The following is a 12,731-nucleotide window of genomic DNA, read 5'->3' on the forward strand; positions in this document are numbered from 1 at the left end:
TTTTCAGACACAGAAAAGCTGAAAGAATTCATCAACAGCAAACTCACACCACAAGAAATGTTAAAGAAAGTCCTTCAGGAAGAAGGAAAATGATACAATATGGAAGTATGGGTCTACATAAGGTAATGATTAGCACAAGAAAGGTAACTACTTGATTGAAAATATTAGATATTTTTCTTATCTAAATCTTCTTGAAAGATAATTGTTAAAAATAATAGCAATGTAGTGCACAGTTTAGAGCATACATGAAAACAAGATGTATGATAGCAATAGCATAAAGATTGGGGGAAAGAAATAGAAATATACTATTTTCAAGTTCTTATACTATATGTGAAATGGTCTTATACTAAATGTGAAATGTGAAATGGCATTTTTACTTACAGGCCTGCCTGGGTGCCAGGCGCCCTTACCTCAGGGTGATTCTTACCCTGGACTTGGGTAGTTTTCCCATGTGTCTTATACTGCATGTGAAATAGCATAAAAGTTGGGGAAAAGAAATAGAAATATACTATTTTCAAGGTCTTATACTATATGTGAAATGGTTCTTACACTATATGTGAAATGGCTGAAGGTAGTCTTTTTTATAAGTTAAAGATGTGTACTATAAGCCCTAAAGCAAAACTAAAATAACAAAAGAAAGAGTTATAGCCTTAAGCCAAAACATAAGGAGATAAAATAGAATTATGAAAAAATGTTCAATTAATTCAAAAGAAGGTAGAAAAAGAGAGCAGAACAAAGAACAGGTGGGACAAATAGAAAACAAATATCAATATGGCTTAAACCTAATCATATCAACAATCTTACTGAAAATAAATGGTCTCAACTCTCTAGAGTTTGTCAAACTGAATTTTTTAAAAAAGCAAGTCCAAACTAAAACATTGCCTACAAAAAAGCATTTGTTAAATATAAAGACTTGAATAAGCTAAAAGTCAAAAAATGTAAAAAGATAAAACTTACTAATAAAAATAAAAGTTGAGTGAATACATTTATATCAGACAAAATAGGATCCAGAGAGAAGAAAATTATCAGAAATAGAGTTATTTTGCAATGATAAGGGGGTCCAATCATCAAAAGGACATAACAATCCTAATGTTTACAGACCTAATAACAGAGGCCAAAGTACATAAAGCAAACTGATAGAAGTACAAGGAGAATTAGACAAATACACATTTATAGATAAACACTCCACTCTTAATAATAGAGAGGAAAATTATACAGAAAATCAGGACAAATATAGAGGAAGTTTGATCATGAATGAATTTCAAAATAATTATACTGTTTCAAAGAAGCCAGACCAAGAAAAGAGTACAAACTATATGATTTTGTCAAAGCAGAACTTGGGGGAAAGTTAAAGTAATAAATAGCATATAAAACTGTCTCTATTCACAGAAAACATGACCATCTGTGTAAAAATTTGATGAAACCTAGAGTAAAAGCTATTAATAAGTGAACTTATCAAAGTTTTAGGATTTAAGATCAACACATAAAAATCGATTCGATTACTGTATACCAGCAACAAGTAATTGGAAATGGAATATTTAAAATGCCACTTATAATAGCATCAAAAAATACAAAATACTTAGGAATAAATCACACAAAAATATAGAAAACCTGACCACTGAAACCCTCAAAACATTGTTAACAGAATTAAAGAAAAACAAAATAAATAGAGATAAAATATGCATTAATCAAAAGACTCAATATTGTTAAGATGTTATTTATCCCCAAATTGATCTACAGATTCAAGCCGACTCCAATCAAAATGCCAGCAGGCTTTTTGCAGAAACTGAAAAACGGAAATTCAGAAAACACATATGCAAATGCAAAGAACCTAAAATAGTCAAAAACAACCCTAGAAAAGACAGAGTTGGAGAGTTAACACCATCTGATTTTAAGACTTCTTATAATCAAAGTAATGAAGAGAATGTGACAATTGTATAAATATATACCAATAGATCAGTGAAGAAACACACATATATGTTTCCAAACCCACACCTATATGGACAACTGTTTTCCACATTGGTGCAAAGGAAATCCAACGGAGAAAGAATAGTCTTTTCAACAGTGATGCTAGAACTGGGTACCTATAATCAAAAAGTAAACTTCAATCCATACCTTGTACCACATGCAAAAATTAACTAGAAATGGATCATTGACCTAACTGTAAAAACCTAAAGTTATAAAATTTCTAGAAGAAAACATGGAAGAATAATTTTTATAACCCTGTGATAGGCAAAGGTTATTTAGATACAACAAAAGCACAGTCTATGAAAAAACAAAATGACAAATTGGACTTTATCAAAATTTTCTGCTCTTCTAAAGATACTGTTAAGAGAATGAGACAATAAGCCACAGGCTGGGAAAATATATTTCCAAACAATATACATGATTAAAAAATTTGTATCTAGAATACATAAAGATTCTCAAAATTCAGAAAAAATTTAACATAATTTTTAAAAGAACTAAAGATTTGAACAGACGCTTAAGCAAAAACAATATATATATATGAATGCAAATAAGCATATGAAAAGATGCTTAACATGGTTAGTAATTAGAGAAATGCAAATTAAAACCACAACGAGATACTCCTATGCACCTATTTGAATGGCTAAAATCAAGATTAAAAAACAAATCAGTAGAGGTTGGTGATACCAAGTGTTGGTGAAGATATAGAGGAACTGGAACTCTCACACACTGATGGCAGAACTACAAAATAGTACAACAACTTTGAAAAATGGTTATCAGTTTTTTAAAAAGATTACCATGAAATCCAGCCATTTCACTCTTAGGTACTTACCCCAAGGTAAATAGAAAAAAAGTGTCCATTATAAAGATCTGTACACAAATGGTCATGTGAGCTTTATTTATAATGGCCCAAACTGGGAAAAATCCAAATGTCCATCAACAGGTGAATGGATAAACGAATTATGGCATATTTACACAATGGAATACTACTTGGCAACAAAAATGAATAAACTATTGATACATGATACATCATGACTGAATCTCAAAATATTTATGATAAATGACAAAATGAGTATAATCTATATAGTTCTATTTATATAAAATTCTAGAAAGTGCAAACTAAGGTACAGTGACCAAAAGCAAATTAATGATTGCATAGGGATGACAAAGGTATGAAAGGGTTAAAGGAAGGTGCAATGGAAAACCTTTGGGGACAATGTATTTCTATATATTAGCAACAAACAACTGAAAAGTGAAAGAAAGAAAGCAGTATCATTTACAATAACATCACAAAAATACCTAAGAACGTTATTGTAATGCAAGACCACTTCCCTGAAAACTATAAAACATTTCTGACAAAAATTAAAGATTTGAATAAATGGAAAGAGAAACCACATGCATAAATTTGAATTTGCAATATTGTTGTTATCTATTCTGCCCAAATAGATGTATACATTCAACACAAACCCAATAAAATCTCAGTGATCTTTTTCAAAGAAATTGACAAATCAATTATAAAATTCATATGGAAATGCAAATGACCTAGATTATACAACATATTATTTTAAAAGGACAAAGTTGGAGGACTTAAAACTAGCTGATAAAGCTATCAAGACAGTGTGGTATTGGCTTAAAAATAACATGAACAAATAGAACAGACAGTTCAGAAATATACCCACAGCATATATGGTCAATTGATTATCAACCAAGGTGCCATGTAAATTTATTGGGGAAAGAAAATCTTTTTGCAAATGATTCTGGAATGATTAGATACCCTTATGAAGAAAAAAGGTAAACCTCAACTCCTACCTCACTCCATGAACAAAAATTGATGTGAGATGGGACATAGATCCTCAAACAAATGCTGGAACCATGAAGCATCTAGGAAAAAGCATAGGACAATATTTTCATAATCTTAGACTTGGTAAGGATTTCATAGAAAGAACAGATTAAACTGGTAGCCATAAAAAAGAATGTCTTGTCCTTTTAAAATATGAAATATTATTTAAAAAGTCCCTTTACTACCATCCACAATACTGTCTCCCCACTCCCTTCTTCAATACAATAAGCTCTTTATAATTAATTATTGTTGGTAGTGGCATCAATATTGTGTTATTGGTGGTGGTTGTAGCACTAGTGGTAGAGAAGAAAGGAGTACTAGTAGAGAACTAGTACAGGAGGAGAGAGAGGAGGAAGAGAAAGAGAACAGGAGGAGAATTTAGCTGTTCCTCTACTAAAAGACAAATATGAATATTTCCAGTTTCTTATTATTGCAAACAGGATACAATAAAAAGCCTTGTACATGTTTCCTTGTGCATTTGAGCTAGTATATCTTTACAAAAGTGGAATTTGGTGATCACAAAAAATGTTCTCAAACTGCTTATACCTAATTAAAGTCGATGAGTACATAAGGCATTTAGGGGAAAAAAAAAAAAGATGTGGCTTCTGTAATACCACTGCAATTGATTCCCTTCTTAAAGTATAGTAAATGTTTAGTTGTGGTTTTGAAAATGTCCACAGTACATATCATGAAAAGAGTGCCTTTAACTCTGTCTTCAGATGCCATCTGGATATAGTTTCCCCAATAACCTCAGGAAAATCACAAATGTTATCAGAGGTAGAAATAGCCTTCAACCAATTTTGCATTTTACATACGATGCATCTGAAGCTCTAGTCCAAACTGATTTTCCCAAAACTATAAGCTTGTTAGTGAAAACCTCAAGAGAAGAATTCAGGTCCACTTATTTTCAGTTCACTATTTTTATACTACAATGAGCTGCCTCCATAAAGCAACAAGGAGGGTTTAAAAAAAAAAAAAGGAGTACTCCTACTGTCATAAATATCGTTTTATTCCAAATTCATCAGGTTCAAATAAATACTACTACTTTCATAAAACATACAAAGATAATTGTTATGGTCTCTCTCTAGCCCTATAAAATTCTAAAAGATCTTCTGATTTAAAATATGTTTTACTATTAAACATGGCTCTTAGAGTTTAATTTTTTAAAATTGACAATCTACGAATGCTAGTAGAATGAGTCTATATTTATCAGAATACTATTAATAAGTAGAAGCTTAATAAATTATTTATAAAATCAATAAATTACATATTAAATGTACACTATATGCAGTACTGTATTGGGTGCTCTGGAGCACACAGACATTGCAATTTGGCACCCATTACCTACCCTGCAGTTTATTTGTGCTACTTAGTGGTTTAACTCATAAGATATGACATCGGAAATATCTGGGTTTATACGCTGGCTCCACTTCCTTGCTATGAGATTTTGGCCAAATAATCAAACCTTTTTAAGCTTTGATTTCTTCCTCTACAAAATGAAGTAATAATATTGCCCAGTTTATGAGTTGTAGTGAGTATTAAATGAAATGAATTCGAAGCAGTCATCATATTGCTTGACACACAGTAAGTGGTCATCAATACATATTGGGTGACATCATCATAATCACCATTTTTATCATCTTCTTCTTGACATGATGGTCTAGGTCTATGTGTTAGTTTGGGTCTCTAGAAAACACAGCCTGGATCAAGATTAAGTGGTGGTGCTTTCTTTGGGATGTGAAAACCAGGGCAATGAAAGTGAGGAAAAAAGGGAAATGAGGCAAGAAAGGATGGAAAGCCATGCAAAATGACTTGTTAACATGCTGGCCACAGCTTCATGATGAGTCGTAAAAAGACAGAGGAAATCCTTCAGCAGAAGCATCTGCTTGGCCATACAGGGCTTCTTCAGATGAGCCATGTGGCTGTGTGGTTGTAATTGTCCATGGAAAAGAGGAAGAAGGGGTCAGGGATACTTACTTTCTCCCTCCCATCTTCAGTTTCCCAGTGACCAAAGTTTGTTCCATGGGAATTAGCACACCAGACTTCTGGACTGTGTCATCCAGCTCTTCAGGTGGCCACTTAAGATGCCAGATGCCACACCCAGGACTGGGATTCGTTCAAGTCTAAAGAGATGAGAGGAGTCAGAAACTGTGAGTTCTAGTCAGTAAACCTGACTACACTGCAAAAACCACAGAGAGTAACAGTGGTTTCTATCTGAAATAGTACATAAAAACTGTGTCAGATATGCTCTGGTTCTCACATACCAACAGCCTGAAATTAGAGACCTCTCATAAAAGCGTATTAGTCGGGTTTTGCTATAATAATGCTGCATAAGAAACAACCACCAAATTTCAAGAGTTTAAAACCAACAAAATATTTATTTTTCCCTCACAGGTCTGCAGGCTGGCAGTGGATTGGCTGAGCTCAATTAGGCTCAGCTTGGCCAATGTTCAGGCTGGTTCCTTGCATCTCTGATTCTGGGACCCTGGCAAAAGGAACTGTGGCTACCTATGGCATGTTCTTCTCATGGCAGATTGTAGGTGCTTAAAGGAGGCAGATGGAAGCTTGCTGTGCCTCTTTAAGCCTTGGCTCAAAGCTGGCACACTATCACTTCTGTGAAAAACAGCAGCAATAACTCACAAAATCAAGCTTATAATCCACATTGTTCTGAAATCCCTAGCAGTGCCACTAATCAAACCAATCCCCAGTATCGATATTTTCTATTTCTTCAGGATAATCTATATTTATTAATAGCCAAAGTAGCATGGGTATTTATTTTAACAAATTTTGTTTCCATAATCACATTCTGAATCCTTTGAGGTGTCACTTTTTCTAAGGCATCTTCTTTGTACTAAAATTTGATTATTGAACACAACTTGGATTTTACGTCATTAGCAACACCCTTTGCTCCTATTAACACACCCAGAGACAAAGGACACCTAGAGAAATGTAGAACTCCAAGTACTATGCATTCATGAACTGCAATTCAAAGTCCCTAGGCAATAGGGTTCTTGATACCAAGAATAACCTAGCTGTTCCGTAGCCTTCTTCCAAGCGCCATGTGTTTGCTTAGTTAACACACTGAACTTTTTTTTTTTTCTTTTTACTATTGCCAGCATTGCAAAGTCAAAATAGCTGTGGAGGAACAAGCTGTTCTGCCTCATGTCTCATCAACATTCCTTGTTCAGTGTATCAAAACACAGAGAGCATAAAGAGCAAATGCAACAACTCCAAAAAGTTCCCTATTGGGGATTTGCTTCCTGTGAAACTATCCACAGCTGCTTACTCAGAACAGCAGAAGAAAGGTGGGTCTCCTTGTCAAGTCCAAAGGAAGTCACAGCAAGCAAGTATGGACTTAAACTCTCATCTTGTCACTTGAAAAACAAAAATCAATTATGTAGGCCCGCATGAACTAATATCAAGTTAAAGCTTGCAAAAAGTTTTCTTGCCAAAAAACCAATTTAAAATTATCAGCAGAAGTTATACTCCAAGTTCATTAAAGAAACAAAGTCACTGAACTAATTCTAACCCAAATCACCTTACTAACCTAGGAAGGATTTTCATTTCAAACAGCAGCCATATTGCAAGCTATCCTACGCCAAGCACATAAGATGGGTCCGTATAAAGAAAGCTAAGAGGAGAGACTGATAAGATGATCATTGCCACTTTCATTCAGGTCACAGTTCAGCTAATCAACTTTGCCTTTAAGACAGAACAAAATAAATAGGAGAAAGATTAACCTATTTGTCCACATTTGAACATATATAAAATTAAATATTCAATGTATAGTCTTTCTCCTATTCATGATCTTGTAATTCAATTAATATCTATCCCAACAAAATAGTTTCTATTTGCATAGTTAAAACATGAAATTCTCATTTAACATGACGACAGTTCAGAGTTAGGATAATATTTGAACTAATACTTAATAATTACTACTATTATAATTTACAGATGAGTCATAATAAAAATAGCCAAAGAGAACATTTGCCACACAGTAGTGATTTTTATAGAATACTGGAAAGAAGTTGTTGCCTTTCCAATAAAAGCCAAGATGATCTAAACCACCAGTCCCCTTTACCTCTGCCTCTACCTTCCTGCAGCATAAAGGGAAGAAATCTCTCCCAGGTGTTCTTTCCAAATGGCTATAGTAGACAGTTGTGCATAGACACAGGGCTGATAGCCACATGCCCTATGTTCCAGCCATGCATTAAGTCCAGAAAGAGAGAGAGCCAGAAGAGGAATAGTATGGTAGGAAAGAAAATACACTAAGTCTAAACTTGAGCAACTGCAGATAGAGAAACTCATAATTCTCTGATCGCAGAGGTCATGCCTAAAACAAAACAGGTCAACTCAAAGTAGATTATGAGGATTATTATTTGGTACAGAGTTTACAAGAGAAAATGGTACAGAGCCAGGTGACAAAAAAAGAGATTATGAACAAGATAGACCTAATCTCTTCTATATCCTCTCCTTGCTTTAAAATGTTTCACTTATATTTTGGTGATGAAATATTGAGTCAACACTAGCACCTCATACTGGATATAACAGCATGCACCTTTTTAAAAATTTCCTGTTTTAGTCTTTATGTAGAGAATTCCTCTACTTATTATGGTAAAAAGCTATGCTGCTATAATTAAAACACCTAACAATATAGTGACTTAAAAAAAACATTTTGTGTCTTACACCAAACAGCTCTGAGGACAGCAATGCAATTTGGTGGGACAGTTCTGCTCTGTTCCATCATTTGAGGTTCCAGGGCATCACTGTCACCTAGATGGTTGAAAATGGATGACCAGGGATTCCAGCTGGAGGAAAATGGAAGGCATGAAGGAGGCACACCCACTGCCTTCAGGACTAGGGTCAGAGTTTAGACACCTCACCTCCCCTCACCTATTGGAGAGAACTTAAGCACATCCAAACGCAAAGGAATATGGGAAATGTGGTCTGGTCTTGTTTTTTTAAAGTCACTATATTGGTGGGTCTCTTTATTATAGAAGCTTATCCTTTTACTCTAATTTATGGGCACATGAAAGAAGAGAAAAAATTTTATTGAACAACTAGCAATCTCCATATTCCCAAAGAATGCCATGAAAAAAAGATGATTTTTATTAGTACCTTTAAGAATCTGTACATAAAAATTATTTCTGTTCACAATCTGTTCCTAAATCACAGGAGAAAATTCAATGGAAGGAATTTCAGAGATAACCTAGTTTAAGCCTCTAACACATGAGAAAACCAAGGCCCAGAGGTGTGAAGTTGCCTGCTTAAACAGCTGATAAGAAAAGCAGGAATGTGTATACATTCTCAGCCCAACATTCTTCACAGCCTGGCATGAATTAGCTAAAATATGCACTTGCCTAAGTCATCCGAACACCTCCAATAAACCGAAAAAGGTTGGGCTCCAAAGGAGGTTTTTTCCTCCTCCTAAATTAGGTGGTTTAGCTATCTAGCCAATTCAGAAGCCCCAATAAATGCTATGCTCTATTTTATATTTTAATGTAAATAATTTATTTACATCAAAGAGGAATTGGGAAGTATTGGGGGCTGTGCATTTAGCAGCATCCTTGGCCTCTACCCACCAGATGCCAGTAGCAACCCTCCCACTCCCCAGCTGTGACAAGTAAAAATGTCTCCAGACATCTCTAAATGACCACTAGGGAGGAAATTACCTCCAGTTGAAAGTCACTAATTTACACTGTTAGGGGAAAAAAAATAATTAAGACATGGAAAAAAGATCTCAGAGAAAGTTACATGAATGAGCAAGAATTTGCCACCTCCTTTCCACCACAAGGGGGAAGAAAAATAAAGAGCTAGAAAAATAATCCTCAATAATGAGAACATGCATCAGTAATAAACTCTGAGCCATTCCTTAGGCCAAGTTCTGGAGAGGTGGCAACACCACCAAATAGGTTTGTGGAGTTCAAGAAGAGAGGGGATTTGCAAACTATTGTCCTAGTTTAAAGTCCTGGGAGATGTCAATATCTCAGAGAAGAAATAGGTGCAGGCCAACTGGGAGACAGCTTAGGGATCAGGGACACCAGTGTGGCTTGGTGATGTCAAGGATCTGATGCTCCCCACTTCAACATCACATCTTGCTGCTACTTAAAGTAACTCCAGAGAAAGAGGAAGGATTCCCCAAATTTAATAAGTTAATTTTCTGCTACTCCAACTTAAAAAGAGGCTGAATATTAGTTTCCCAGGGCTTCCATAACAAATTACCAAAAAGTGAGTAGCTTAAGACAACAGAAATTCATTTTCTCATAGTTCTGGAGGCTAAAATTCTGAAATTAAGATGTCAGCAGGGCTGAAGTCTCTAGGGAAGAATCTCTCTTTGCCTCTTCCAGATTCTGATGGTTGCCAGCAATCCTTATCCTTCTTTGACTTGTAGATGCATCTCTCCAATCTCTGACCCCACCTGCACATTTCGCCCTGACTATGTTCACGTGTTCCACTTTTCTTATTAGGGCCCACCCTGATCTAGCATGACCTCATGTTAAGTTGATTATATGTGCCAAAACCCTATCTTAAAATACCATTACACCCACAGACTCCCGGTGAACACAAATTTGTTTATTCTTTTTTTTTTTTTGCTGAGCCACGCATGCGGCATTTGGGATCTTAGTTCCCTGACTAGGGGTTGAACCCACGCACCGCACAGCAGAAACGTGGACTCTTAACCACTGGACGGCCAGGGAAGTCCCTGAACATGAATTTGGGGAGGGGCATTATTCAGCTCAGTTACGGGTTACAATAGAAGTTAAGCAAGCTTTAGAAAAATAAAATTATACCTTTTGCCTGCCTGAGTTTGTGGCTTACACTTTGTACCTATCACAGACAATAAAGAAAAAAGTGTAACTCTACCAATAATGGCTAAAAATTGTATGTTCTAGATCTTGAGTAATAAACAATTTCTCCACTATGGTTCTGAGGAAGATTCAGATTCTTCTTCCAGCATAAAAGACAGCTATATTGTAACATGTGTTAAATCACCCACTATAAAGGAAAATCACTGACACATATAATTGGCCCTTAAAATCTTTTTTGAAAGGTTAACTTGAATTAAAATAAAAAGAAGAGTATATGAATAACTTTCACCTCACTGGCTAGTAGAAACCATTCTGCCTCAGTGCGCTTTTCTTCTCTTGTAAAATTGGTCAGGAATATCATGGTACCAGCACTAAGAGAGGGCATTCATGTCTAATATGTGATTTTGAGCAAGGCAAAAATAGAAGAGCGAGAGGCAGAAAATGGTCTTATCAACAACAACTACACACTCGTATAATTCACAGCTGGACTCCAAACTATGCCCCCATTTATAGAAATTCACATTTCCTTCTATTTTGCCCACATCGTTAAAACAACCATGCAAAATTAAGAGAACATCAGCAATGCACCAAGCTGAATCTGATGTGGAAAATTCTGATGGAAAGAGCACAGGGTTTATTATAGTGTCCAACCTGCCTTTTTATCTATTTATCTATTTGCACAGGGGAAGAGGATCCCAAAGAAGATAAAACTGAAGGAGATAACAGCCATTCCCTCACCAACAGGCAGACAGGTGGTGCTGAGCAGAACCGCCTGACCAAGCCACGCTGGGTGAGGAGTGTGCTGATGCTGTGCCACGCCCCCCAGCCCTGCCCTGGCCGGCAAGTGACTACCACCTCCACAACCAAAGACATGTACGTTTGCAGGTACGTGAGCTCAGATTATACAGAGAAGACATGTTTCATACACAAACAGTTTTCAAGTTCCTACTATGTACTAGGTCCTGTTTTACGTAGTTGTAGAAGGGAATATCAAGAATGGCAGTAACGTAGGAAAGAATCAGCCACAGGAGAGGTGACGTGAAGACTGAGTCAGAGGCGCTGTTGCTTGGCAATGACCCTCAGTCTCCTCACTGTCACCTTAAAGAGTTGGGGGTGAGAAGACTAATGTTGGGGGGGAGTCAACATTTCAGTTGAATATGAGCCATACAAACCTTTTTCAGGACTTTTCTTTTCTCCCTGTTTCTTCATCCCTGATCATGTCATTGTATTGCTCTGACCACATGACCTTTTTGCCAAAGGGAGAAGAAATATAAAGAAATCTAAACATAAACATTTGTGGAGATCATGTCATTTGCTAAACCCTAGATAGGATTCTGATAATATTTAAGACAAATGGATCCTGGGGAGCAGGGTTACATAAAATTTCTCAATCATATTCACCATTTATTTTGTGGTAATCCATCAATCTGGTGGACTGTTGGAAAATGTGGCAAGCTGAATCAGTTTTTAATTCATCCAAACATAGCATCTAGATCACTTATCAGAGTCTAGTTGTTTGATCACCCCGATGTGTCCTTAGTACCTAAAGTATTTACTAAATGGTAACTTAAGATGACCTCCTACTCAAAAGGAGAAACACAGTCACATGATTTATTAATTTATCCATCTATCCAGCAAGCCAGCCAGCCAGCCAACAATACTTATTAATCCCCTATTATAGGCCAGACATTGTGCTAAGCAATTAGGGATATCAAGAAGAAAATAAATGATCCAAGTCCACAAGAAATTCATAATATTGTACAGTGATCTCAAATATTTTTTATCATACACCACCATCAGGAAAAAAAATTTGAGCACATACACCCAATACCAAAAATGTATATTTCTTTATATGTTAAGCAAGTAATACTGTACTAATAAAGTGTATGTATATATAATATATAATACTACTACTATATTCATAAAGTATATATATGTAGATAGAGAAATTATATCAGAAGAAATACATACTAAAATTGAAGTTAAAAGGAATGAAATGAGAAATAAATAGTTCTAAACAGAGTAAGAGAAAGAGTTCAAAGGAAAAAACCCGACCCTTAAATCAGTAACATCAGGGACAGTATTGAAGAAGACAGGTCACAGGTAGTCCTAATGTG

At 35.6% G+C, this 12,731-nt stretch overlaps 1 long non-coding RNA gene across 1 annotated transcript in view; it reads right to left on the reverse strand.

Annotated features, from left to right (window-relative positions):
- Positions 1-12,731, reverse strand: part of LOC132425873 (uncharacterized) — a 306,345-nt gene that overhangs the window by 271,976 nt on the left and 21,638 nt on the right. The window contains exons 2-3 of the long non-coding RNA XR_009519518.1: positions 5,783-5,928; positions 3,775-3,846 (exon numbers count right to left, since the gene is read on the reverse strand). This is a non-coding gene — a long non-coding RNA (uncharacterized lncRNA). The remainder of the gene's footprint in view (positions 1-3,774; positions 3,847-5,782; positions 5,929-12,731) is intronic.

The sequence above is a fragment of the Delphinus delphis genome, chromosome 5 (assembly GCF_949987515.2).
Source record: "Delphinus delphis chromosome 5, mDelDel1.2, whole genome shotgun sequence".
NCBI classification, from domain to species: domain Eukaryota; kingdom Metazoa; phylum Chordata; class Mammalia; order Artiodactyla; family Delphinidae; genus Delphinus; species Delphinus delphis.